The following is a 12,693-nucleotide window of genomic DNA, read 5'->3' as shown; positions in this document are numbered from 1 at the left end:
ATGTCAGTAATCCATTCCTTTTTATTGCTGAGTGATATTATATTGTCATGTTAAATCTTAGAGGCTTTTTCCCTAAGTCTAAAATGTATTGTTTTGCTTTTGCTATTTGTTTTCTAACCTATTAGTCTGGAACCACACAAAACCTTTGTGGAGGTCTTAACTGCTGGGTCCAGTGGTTGAAGGCAGGGGATGAGAGTTCATCACAGAGCAGTCTCAAAGATGTTCACCTTCAAAGGTAAAAGAATAAATAGCTTGGACTCTGGAGTCTTTCTCAGACTGCATTCTGCATCCAACTCGGTACCTCATGATCTTGGGCAAATTAAATTACTTAACCTCCCTTAAGTTGTAGTTTCTTCGTCTGTAAAATGAGTTGTTAAGAACAGTGTATGTTTCACCAAATTATTGTGGAGATAAAATAAAATGTGTAAAACTCTTAGTACAATGACTGGTCACATTAAGTACTCAGTACATTAGTATATGTGCTATGAAAGCTGATATGAATTTAGCCACTCAAAAAAGTCAGAAGGAACAACATTTTTCAAGACCAAGTCACTCCGTTGAAGCCCCTATCACTCACTTTGTAGCGTCTGGGAGCAGTGCCATTGCCAACCAAGGAGGAAAAGAGGCCTGATTCAGCCTGTGAGGTCAGGAAGAAATGCCTATGAAACCGAAATTTGGGGACTGCCTATTTACTCTCTCACCTAACATCTTTAAGTCAGATGGTCATTGCACTCTATATCAACAGACACGAGGTAGGGGTGGGGGGTTTACATCTTCTTTATAATGTCTTCAATTCATATGACTTCAGATCTCCAGTGCATGTCTTGAAAAGATGCGGGCAGCATGATGCAATGGGAAGAACCCTGGATTTAGAGCCAGACCACTTTGGTACTAGCTTGGACTTTGCCACTCTTTATTAATGTGCCCTTGACCAAGTCACTTAGCATTTCTGTGCCCTGGTTTCCTCATCTGTAAATGGATACATAATCTGATTATTTCCCATAAGTGTTCTTGAATCAACTGTCCTTGCAATGCTTTCAAAATTAACGTTTTATTATTATCTTATATAGAAAATACACCTCATCATTCAAATGTGGCCAGTCTGATTTGAATTATATGAACACTCTGTGATGTGAGGAGCATGGAGATTATTTCTGTGAAAATATTTATTATTGCTTCTGTACTAAAGACTGAGTGAGTTTATAAAACACTCTTCTACGGGACCCCTGAATGTCAGTGCTTAATACTCACCAGGCATGCACATTCTAACAGCCTTTGTGTTATTATAATAGGCCAGTGAATTCTATTTGCTGCTGGGGATTCGATCATATCCTACAAACAAAGACAGATTGTTTTGAATTAGTGTCTGTTGAGTAAAGATGTGCAACTATTAAATTACTTGAACTATGTGTGTTTTAATCAACTTGAGCCTATTACTTCACAAATCATATTTCTCTTTATTTTTTATAAATAAAGAATAAAATTTTTCTTTATAAATTAGATAAGCTAAATTTTTCTTTATAAATTAGATAAAATTTTTCTTTATAAATTAAATAAGCTAAATTATTATTTCTATATATTTAAATCACACTTGCAGCATATGCAATCATTTTTTAAAAAAACACATTTTGTGGCTTTCAGAAAGCCATTAAAATGTTGTCTTAAAAAAGCAAAAAAGTATCATTGCTAAGGCTTAACTGTTTTCTGCATAGTCACCTCTGATAAATTTGTTTTAAGGTGCCTAAAAATGACTCTACATAATATCAATTCATAAGGATGTTCTAGGCAGAATAGTAACTTTTGCAAAGGTATAAAGATCCAGAAAACTGCAAATCATTTAGTATGTCTGGATCTGTGGATACATATTGGAAAGTGGCAAGAGATATAGCTGGGATGAACAGAGGCCTGATCATGAAGGGCTGTGGTGCTGTTTTAAGCATTTGTATTTTATCCAAACCATTGAAGTTTTTTCATCAGAGAATGCATACACACATATATGTATATGTTTTCATACATATATGTGTGTATATATATATATACGTATGTACTTTATTGAGATATAATTCACATACCATTACAGTTTTTAGTATATTCATTGAATTATGCTACCATCTTTAAAATCAATTTTAGAACATTCCATCATTCCAAAAAAAACCCACAATGTTCTCATTACCAGTAACATTGCACCCCACCCCAGCTTTAAACAACCACTAATCTTTATGTGTCTATAGATTTGCCTATTCTGGACATTTCATATAAATGGAATCATGCAATATGTGGAATTATGTGACTAAATTCATTCACTTAGCTTAATGTTTTCAAAGTTTATCCATGTTTTTGCATGCTTCAGTATTCATTCCTTTCTCTTGTTGAATAATTTTCTATTTCTTTTAGTTTTCTACTGCTGCTATTACAACTTGACACATACCTAGTGGCTTTTAAAAAGGCAAATTTATTATCTTACAGTTCTGTAGGTCACAAGTCTGATGTTAGTGAAACTGGACTAAAAATAAGGTGTTGGCAGGGATGCATTCCTTTCTGGAAGCTCTAGAGGAGAATCAGTTTCCTTGCCTTTTTCAGTTTCTAGAGACTGCCTGCATTCCTAGGCTAGTAGTTCCCTTCTTTCATCTTCAAAGCCAATGACAGCAGGCCGTCCTTCTCACATTGCATAACTCCAATATTTTTTTCTGCCTCCCTCTTCCACTTTTAAGGACCCTTCTGATTACACTGGGGCCACATGGATAATCCAGAATGATTTCTCTATTTTAAGGTCAGCTGATTAGATGACCTTAAGAATTGAGTTTATATAGTATTTATAGTTTTGCTGTCCACTCTTTTCAATCACCATTATATCATGAGCATTAGCTATCAAAAACAATAGAAGTAGCTCCATAGCATTCTAGAATAAGAAAACACCATCTCTCATTTAATTAGACCTCTAAGACATTTAGGTTTATTTCCAACTTTCTATTATGATAAGTAATACTGTGAAGAGAATTCTTCCGTTTACGTATTTTCTTTTATTTGGATCTTGAAGAATGAGTAAAGTGGGTTTCATGGAATCTAGCAAAATAGTGGTTCCACAAGAACATGCCAAGATGCCTTTGGGCACAAATCCTGAAAGATATAGGATTAAAGTGTTCAAAAATTAGAAGTTGGAGTTTGCCTTCCTATATGTAAAGAGAAATTCTTGATGATGCAAAACTTTATTACAGCCATGATAAAAATCTATCATTGTTACTAACAATGTGAAGCTATCAATCTAATAGTGGGCTGACCAAACTTTACTTTTTTTCTCCCAAGAGTTGTTTTTTTCTAAACCAGATATTTCAAGCTTAAAAAACAAGAACAACAACAACAAAAAAACACTAACAGTCATATAACCATGCCAATTGATAGATACTACTTTACATTTCCAAACTACAAGATGAAGTCCTTATTTTAAAAGGGATCTAATACTTCAAGAAAATTATTCCTTAAGTAAGTTTCAGTGTTATTAATAACAGATCTGGCACTCCAATACTAGCTACCCTGGCCTTAAACAGAGTCTGCCCCAATAAGGTTGTGACTTCTGTGTCAGAAATAAGCCGTGGATTCCCATGCAGTTACTGTTTATTGCCTGTGTTATTTATTATTTACACCTGGCAAGTAAGCAGTTCCTGCAAAGCCAGTATTTCAAAATATTCCATTGGATCCTCAAACATTGTTATTACCACCAGTGCAATATGCATGAGAATGCAACCATTGAGTCAAGAAAGACAATGGAAAGCAAACAAGATGAAGATGACTGGAACACTGTATACAGAGTGCAGCTAGCCTTGATGAATTTCAAAGGCGAAGTGGTTTTAAGTCCAATGGGCTGAAACAGAGCATATTGGATCTTCTCCAGGTAGGTGGAAGAAAATGTTAATGTAATTGCATGCTTTTTATTTCAGATTTTAAAAGCAGACCTCTTTTGTCACATTAGAGATGGTTTTTCACTATAAGTCAAGTATAAAAAGTGAAATCACTGTTTCTTTAGAGGTTGAGAAGCCATCTTCCACCATTCATCACTGGTAGCAGACCCTAAGTCTGATCAGTAACTAGTATTTAGCAGCATAGTTTCTAAAAACATGTTTAAATGTTTTTTTGATGTGAAGCAACCCGTCACTTTTATTGTCACATAGTTCATAGACCAAATATTTCAAGTTAGGAATCTTTTGTGGAGAGGACTCCTAATTATAGTGACTCTTCATTTATTTTGAACTCATCTCAATTGCCTTTTGATCTTCCTTAACATTCCATCTCCTCAATCGCTTTCTAAATTCTGTTTGTTTAGTCTTTACTTTTTTCTCCATTGTAAGACCCCAAACTGAAGAAATTAAAATAGAACTCCTGATAATATAATTTAATGTTATCTTAAGACTTTTCCTACATACTCTATGCACCTAATGTTCTGTGAGATATGTGTTTTCTTTCCTTCTAACACACGCTCATATGTTTTGATTGCTAATGCTGGAGCCACCCTTCCCCAGTGATAACATAGCTCAGATCACTTTTCTAGTGTGCTGGTGAGGCTGTCACATGGAACAGAACCAAAGCCTCAAAGAGCAAATTATGTTGACTTTCCCTTCCATACAAAACCCAGAAGGAAATTAAACTGCTTTCATGTGGCTTATTTTCAGATGCACTGTGGCATAATACGCTGTGTTGCCAATATATTTCCCTCTTTTCCATTTGAATGCATCCAAAAATCTTACTGGAAAAGATAGACAAGCTTTAAAAAAAATAAAAACAAAAACAGACCTCAACCTTGTAAGCAGTAAATTCAACTTGCAGAATTTTTATAAGACCAGAAATAATCTAGCCAAATCTTATTGAAGATGTATAGCCAAACATCCTCAAAATTTAACATGAGTGCTTTTCATCTTTTGGATGATGACCTGAGAAAAATAGTATAGTGCCAAGAAAAATATCTCATGGTTGAGAATTTTTTAATATGTTAGGAAAAAAGTGGTATAAAATTTTGGAAAAACATGTCAGTAAATATTAGAGGTACAATTAATCTCTATCAAGCTAATATTTTTAATAGAGGAAATGGTCATTATTGCTTTGGGGAGGAAGCAGGGCAAGCAACATGGTAAAATGCAAAAGGGCAGCCAGGAAAGTGGGTTCCAGTCTTGGCTCCATCATTTACTAGCTGTATTATCTTAGACAAGTTACCTCGCTCTCTGACTTGTTTTCCTCATCTGAAATATGGGAGTAATAATGTATACCTGCCTACCTCCAGAGTTGTTGTGAGAACCAAATTAATTGAGTTGTGAAAATGATTTCAAATTGTAAAATGATTTATAAATGTAAGGAATTATCAAGATTATCAATAATATGAATAAGGAGGATTTGGAGGCATGGCTACATCAGGAGGAGGCAGTCTAGGCAGGAACTCTGTGCCTGGGTTCACAGACAAGTGGTTTCACCTCTTCTCAACAAGAGAAACGCTGTTCCTTGCAGAAACAGCTCCTGGCAGATTTGTGAAGGAGACAGTCTCTATTGACATCAAGAATCTCCCCTTCCCTTAGTCCTTGCCCCTTTTCTTTCTATTTAATTCCAATAGTCTCTTCCTTTCTGTTCTCAGGAATATATCAGCTATATTCCCAATGAAATAATGACTATTAAGGCTTCATATGTTCTCCCAGAGTTAATTATGGGAACAAAGCCTACACCAAAAGCAGTGGTAATCAAATCAACTGTCACAGGGGCTACTCAGGTGATGAAAATGAGCAAAGCAGGTAGCATTTAAGGAAAGCAGGGAGGTGATGGGACCAACACAAACGAGAGCACAGGCCTCTCTCAAAGAGGGCACCCAGCTCCTGCCCATGGGTGTGTGGGCTCTAAAATTCTCAGATCTTCTGACATTTCATTTAAAGTTCATATTTTTGTGAGAAATTTCCCAGTTTAAAAAAATTGGACTTCTACTGTTTGAGGTCGAAGTTTAACAAATCTGTAAGTTGCATTTATTTGTAGGTTACCTGTTTGTATCTTTGGACAACAGATTATTCCTGCCTGTATGGTCTGATGTGGATATAGCCTGACCATAGTTATATCAAAGAGTTTCATGATTGTAGTTTATTGGATAGTTGGCCCAAGACATCAAAATACGAAGTATGATCAAACAATATGGTGAATGTTTAAATTTTAAAAATTTATTACAGTAAAAGACACATTGCCATTAATCCCCCTCAAAATACTCTCCTCGCTTTGAACATACTTATCCCATCGTTCTTGCCACTTTCTGAAGCAGTTCTGGAAGTCCTCTTTCATGAGTGTCTTTAGTTGCGCTGCCGTGGCTGCCTCAATGTCCTGAATCATTTTGACTTTGGGGAAGAGCCAGATCCCGTGAATAAGGTGGATGAGGACACACTGCAATGTTTTTATTTGACAGAAATTGCTGTACCAGAAGTGATGTATGACACGGAGCATTGTCATGATGGAGAAGGATTTACAGCACACTTTAAAACACACCTTCTCTCAACCGTAGCTCACACCCGACTGACTGCATCAAACAAGTTGAAACTTGTCACACTCTGTTACTAAGGTTCCGTGCGCCGCTTCCCATATTGAAGATCCCTGCTTTTCTGTTGGATTGTACTTGGCAGCAGCATTCACCATATGTTTTGATCACAACGGAAAGGCTCCATGTTACACATCGCTTCTGCTACAGCAATTTCTATCAGATAAAAACATTACGGTGTATCCTCATCCACTTTATTCACCAAAGCTGGTACTGTCCAACTTCTGGCTCTTCCCTAAAGTCAAAATGACCATGAAAGGTAAACATTTTGAATCCATTTAGGACATCAAGGCAGCCACAACAGCACAACAAAGATACTCACGAAAGAGGACTTCCAGAACTGCTTCAGAAAGTTGCAAGAATGATGGGATAAGTGTGTTCAAAGTGACGGGGAGTATTTTGAGGGAGATTAATGGCAATGTATCTTTTACTGTAATAAATTTATTTAATTTAAACATTCACCATATTTTTTATCATACCTCGTATATAACTATATTTAAGCAAAGAGGCTAAGTTGCTAAATACATTAGGATCAACAGAGCAAATTAAAATAGTTTTTATTTTAAACTTAGGTTCTAGTTTAAAAAATCAACAACTTGATACCTTTAGGTTTTTCCCCCCAATATTTCAAGGTACATTATGCAATATTTACAGCAAAAGTTCATTTACTTAATAATTCTATGGGGCAGGAGAGAAGACAAAAAAGACGGCATAAAGGCAAACTCATGTGAAAGTGAATTATAGCATACTCTTTATCTCATTATTTTAAGTCACGATACATAGCATAATTAATCCCTTGTAAATAAATGGGAAAGTTGCTTAAGTCTTAAAATATAATTCAAACTAACTTTATTAAAATGGGCTGGAATAGTCTCAGTTACCTCATTTTTCCCCTTAATTTCAATCTAAATCCTGCTAAAACTTTAGCAACTTTACCATGGATTCTTCCCTTGAAAATTGTAAAGGCGAAAAAGACCAGAAATGCACAGGATAGAATAAGGCAAAGGAGTCTGAGGTCAGCCATGTTTATTCTGCTAGCAGGTAAGGGACTTACATGTAAGCTGAGTTTCAATACAGAGGACACTGGTACAGAGGTATAGGGAGTAAGATTCCCGGCACATGTGGGTCCAACTGGTAGCATTGCTATGGATTAATGGGTCAATTTCTATGAAATGGATCTTCCAAATTTCTTTTACTATCTACTTTCAGTTCTTCTCTCCAGCTTTATTAGGTGACATTATTAAAGTTCTAATAATTATTTTAATAAGGTAGGTTTATTTATCTTTGATTGGGGGACAGGAGAGGAATAGAGAAAGTAGGATATCAGAAGTTGTTCTAAGTTAAAACAAAAGAAAAAGATGACTGTCAAAGAATTCATGACTATGATATCAAGATAAGTGATTGGTATTCCATATAAATTTCAGACAACATTAGCATATGTGATTCATCTATTTACTACTTCAGGACAAGATTGGTTTGTTTTTGGTGGCAGAAGTAATTCCATCTGTTTCAAAAGACTTTGGCCCACAGTTACGCCCTATTTTTCATTTAGTTTACATAGAACAGTCATGTTTTTTTGGTTTTATTTTTCCCCCAAGAATTTTGGGTCAGAGCAATTCTATATTTGCAGTGGTTTTTATGAGTTTCTTTATGTGTGTTTTGATATCATATTGGGACAAGGTGTGTCCTTTTGTAGACTTTCTGGTTTCTGGGAAGAATTAAATTTTTTTTTCTTTTGTATGCCATGAATCGGATGTTTAAATCGGATGTAAAAATCAGATGTTTATATTTTTCTCCTTTTAAAGTAAAAATATCCTTTGGAAAATAGGAAGGAATACTTTGAGTAAATGCAACAATATGTTTAAAATGCCACCATCCTCTTCTCTCCTCCCCCTTTTCACACTTCATTGGTTACATTTGATGTAATAAGACATAAAATTGGTCCTGTCTCTTGCTCAATTTGTCTGCCCTTTTAGACCCTGCTGCCCAATGACCTCTAACAGGCCTTTACACTATAACAGTGTAAAAAAACAAAATGTATTCATGGGCAAATAATATCTTTATATTCCTAGTATTGGTGGTAGTAGAATATGGGATGCAATAAAGTTGATCTAGCAAAGAAGAGCCAAAGCTAGAAATCCAGGAAGCAAGAAATATGTCATAAAACACTAAACAAATATTTACTGAGCATTTTTTTATGTGCAGGGAACCCAGTTGACCACTATAGAAGTTACAAAGGTATTTAAAATGCAGTTCTTATCCTCAATGAACTTAACAGTCAACTGGAAGAGACACGGTCACATACCCAAATCACAGCACAAATTATAAAAGATATTTGAAGATGGCGTCAGCGCCATAGGGGGTATCCACAGAGTGTGTGTTTATTAATTGCTTTATTGACATATCATTTATATTATATAAAATACACCCATTGGATAGGCATATTTGAATGATTTTTAGTAAATTTATACACTTGTGCAATCATCACCACAATCCAGTTTTAGAACATTTCCATTACTCAAAAAAACGTCCTTTTGTGCCCTTTTGATGTAAATCTTCCACTTCTATCCCCAGCCTCAGGCATCCATTGATGTGTTTTGTCAAAGGAGCCTTGAGTCTAAGGCTAATTTGACCTCACTACTGAGACAGTGCCCTTTTGAGGACTTTAGCCAGTGCCTGTGGGAACGTGGACTATTCTCAGCCCTGTGTAAATAACCCTCCAGGGATTTTTTTCCTTGTGCCCCTTTCCTGGGGTTCTTTCCTCAGCCTTGTAGATCCTCACACTCAGACAAGCGGGCTTCTCTGCAAATCTCTGAAAGCACCAACCTGTGCGCAGCTCTCTCTTCTCTGATGTTTGCCCCATACGTGGTAGTAGTTGCTTTGGTCTCCTCAAACTCTCAGTCTGGCTCCTCAATCCACTGAGATCATTGGGCTTGATTAGTGTGGCCTGTGAGCTGGGATACTCACTGGTCTTTCACCTCATTTGTTCCCTGATCTCAGGGACTGCTATCCCTGAGCTGCTTGTTGGCCAATGTCCGAAAACCATTGTTTTCTCTATTTTATCCAATTTTCTAGTTGTTTAAGGTAGGAGGGTAAATCTAGTCTCTGTCATTGCATTATGGCTAGGAGGACAATTTCTAGTTTTAAGGGTATTTTCCTGTTATTCCCATGTATCACCTATCTATTCTATGCAATACAATTAATTCTCAGTAAGTCAGCACTGATTTGAACTAGTTTTAAGATCAAACATGGTAAATATAGATGCACACATATGTGTGTATATATAGCTATATTTTTAAAACATGAAAATAGTGATGAAGCAGGGAAAACCTCTATATATTGTTATGAACTACATACTTGCCACATTATGTCAACATGGTAACAACCCATCTCTTTCCAATTACATGTAGATAACTGTTATTTTGAATTTCATATGGAACGGGGGTCAAATGATTCATTTGTTTTTAAATTTTAAAAAATTGAATTTATTTTATTACCCTTTGAATGACATTGCAAGTTTGCTTAGTAGAGAAGAAAAGAATAGCAGTAATAGAACTGTGGAAGCACAGAGTATCACAACCAACATCCTGCATGAGATACTTAAGATATGCTCTCATCCAGATAACTATATTTGTATTGTCATACTTTGGAATGACATTTACAGATTGAAAGATATATTCTTTTACCAGGATTTTATGGTTTAATTAGAGAAACCCCCACCCAAACTAGTTAATCAGAAAAAGGAAGTGAGTGGCAAGCTAAACTTAAGGTCGATAATTAAGTCTAAGTTTCAGATGTGGCTGGATATCAAGGACCAAAAGATGTTATCAGCTTTCTGTTTTTCTGGCTCCAATTCTGGCTCCACTTCCTTTATTCGGACTCCATTCTCAGGCAGTTTCTCCCATCCTGGTTGCAAGATGGTTGCCCTCGGCTGCATATTTCCACTTCAGATTTCCAAATATTCCAAGAAAAGATCCCAAGATTCACTGTGGATCAACCTAGGTCTTACATTAAATCTGCAATTAAGTTCGCGAATTTGTTGCAACAATGTTGCTAACCTTTTTTTGATATCAGAGGGATTATTCATTATGAATTTGTACCAACTGGATAAACAGTTAACTAAGTTTACTATTTAAAAGTGCTGAAAAGGCTGCATGAAAAAGTTAGACGACCTGAACTTTTTGCCAACATTTCATGGCACTTGCATCATGACAATGTACCAGCTCACATGACACTGTCTGTGAGGGAGTTTTTAGCCAGTGAACAAATAACCGTATTGGAACACCCTCCCTACTCACCTGATCTGGCCCCCAATGACTTCTTTCTTTACAAGAAGATAAAGGAAATATTGAAAGGAAGACATTTTGATGACATTCAGGACATCAAGGGTAATACAATGACAGCTCTGATGGCCATTCCAGAAAGAGTTCCAAAATTGCTTTGAAGGGTGGACTAGGTGCTGGCTTCAGTGCATAACTTCCCAAGGGGAGTACTTTGAAGGTGACAGTAGTGATATTCAGCAATGAGGTATGTAGCACTTTTTCTAGGATGAGTTCGTGAACTTAATTGTACTACATTGTATGTCCACCTTGACCACTTTGCAAAAGGGAATGTAATACGGGTATTCTGATTGGCTTAAGCCACAGTCATGCACTTTCCCTTAGATTGATGCTAGAGTTCTTCTCAGATCATGTGGCCTAAGACTGGAAATCAGACTGTGGTTGGAAGGTGGGTGAATGGCTGCTGGAAAGACAAGTAATAAATGTGCTCTCTGTGTATCGGATGTAACTGTAGCCAAATAAGTTTACATCAAATCCACTTCGAACAATATTTTGACTGTTACAGCCTATGTTATCTCCTCCTCCACTTTTGCACTGAACACACATATAGTCTTATTGCCCTGATTAGCTGAAGACTGATTATACTTGAGTTACATTGTGCAACAGAACATATAAGGAGAATATATATAATCAGACAGTGGAAATCCTGGAAGACCTTGTAGAAAAGGAAGGATTTTAATATCAAGAGATGGAAGGGGAATGACATTCAGGAAAAGAGAACAGAACAAAGTAAACAGGAAGGAAAATGTAGAATAATAAATAGATCAGTGAAAGTAAAGGTTGGGGTCAAAGATCAGACTATAAAGAGGTTGAGGAAAAATCTGGTAGATTCTTGAGCCTCGTGTTAAAGAATATGAATTTACTCTGAATGTGCTAAAGCTCAGGTCAGCAAACTTTTTCTATAAATATTCAGATAGCAAATGTTTTAGGCTTTGCAGGATGAGAAGCAAAATCAAAGGCATCATGTAAGTAGTACTTATACAACAAGACAGAAAACAAATTTTCATAATGGAATTCAAAATGTAATAATAAAAATAATAGAGTATTTTTTTAATTAAAGTTTATTGGGGTGACAATTGTTAGTAAAGTTACATAGATTTCAGGTGTACAATTCTGTAATAAATCATCTATAAATCACATTGTATGTTCACCACCCAGACTCAGTTCTCTTTCCATCACCATATATTGGATCCCCTTTACCCACATCTACCATCCCCCTCCCCCTTTGCCCTCTGGTAACCACTAAACTATTGTCTGGGTCTATGAGTTTTTGTTTCTTCATTTGTTTGTTTTGTTCTTTTGTTGTTTTCAGTTTTATATACCACGTATCGTTGAAATCATATGGTTTTCTACTTTCTCTGTCTAACTTATTTCGCTCAGCATAATAGTACTTTTTTGTAATATAAGCCTACTGTATGAAATTCTTTTGGGGGATCACATTTTATTTAATTGAGGCTCAAAATTAGTGTGCCTACCAACAAATGCATTACAAATGTTATGTGTAAAAACCATTCTTAGTTCACAAGCCATGTCAAAGCAGGAAGCTGGATTTGATCCACTGGCAATGGTTTATCGACCTCTGCACTAGCGAATCATTTCATGTTTTTGAAAAGGGGAGGTCATCTGATCATAATGTTAGTGACATCATAATGAGACAAACTAGAGGCAATGAGTATAGTACAGGCAAGAGATAATGAGAAACAAGTTAGAATGTCATGGATTTTGGTGGTCATGTAAAGTGGAACAAGTAAGAATCTTGGGTCAAGTCAAAGTCAGAAGGAAGAGCATTAACTACTCAGATGG

Source organism: Rhinolophus ferrumequinum, chromosome 19, assembly GCF_004115265.2.
Source record: "Rhinolophus ferrumequinum isolate MPI-CBG mRhiFer1 chromosome 19, mRhiFer1_v1.p, whole genome shotgun sequence".
Classification (NCBI taxonomy): Eukaryota; Metazoa; Chordata; class Mammalia; order Chiroptera; family Rhinolophidae; genus Rhinolophus; species Rhinolophus ferrumequinum.
Note: the sequence above shows the minus strand (reverse complement) of the source record.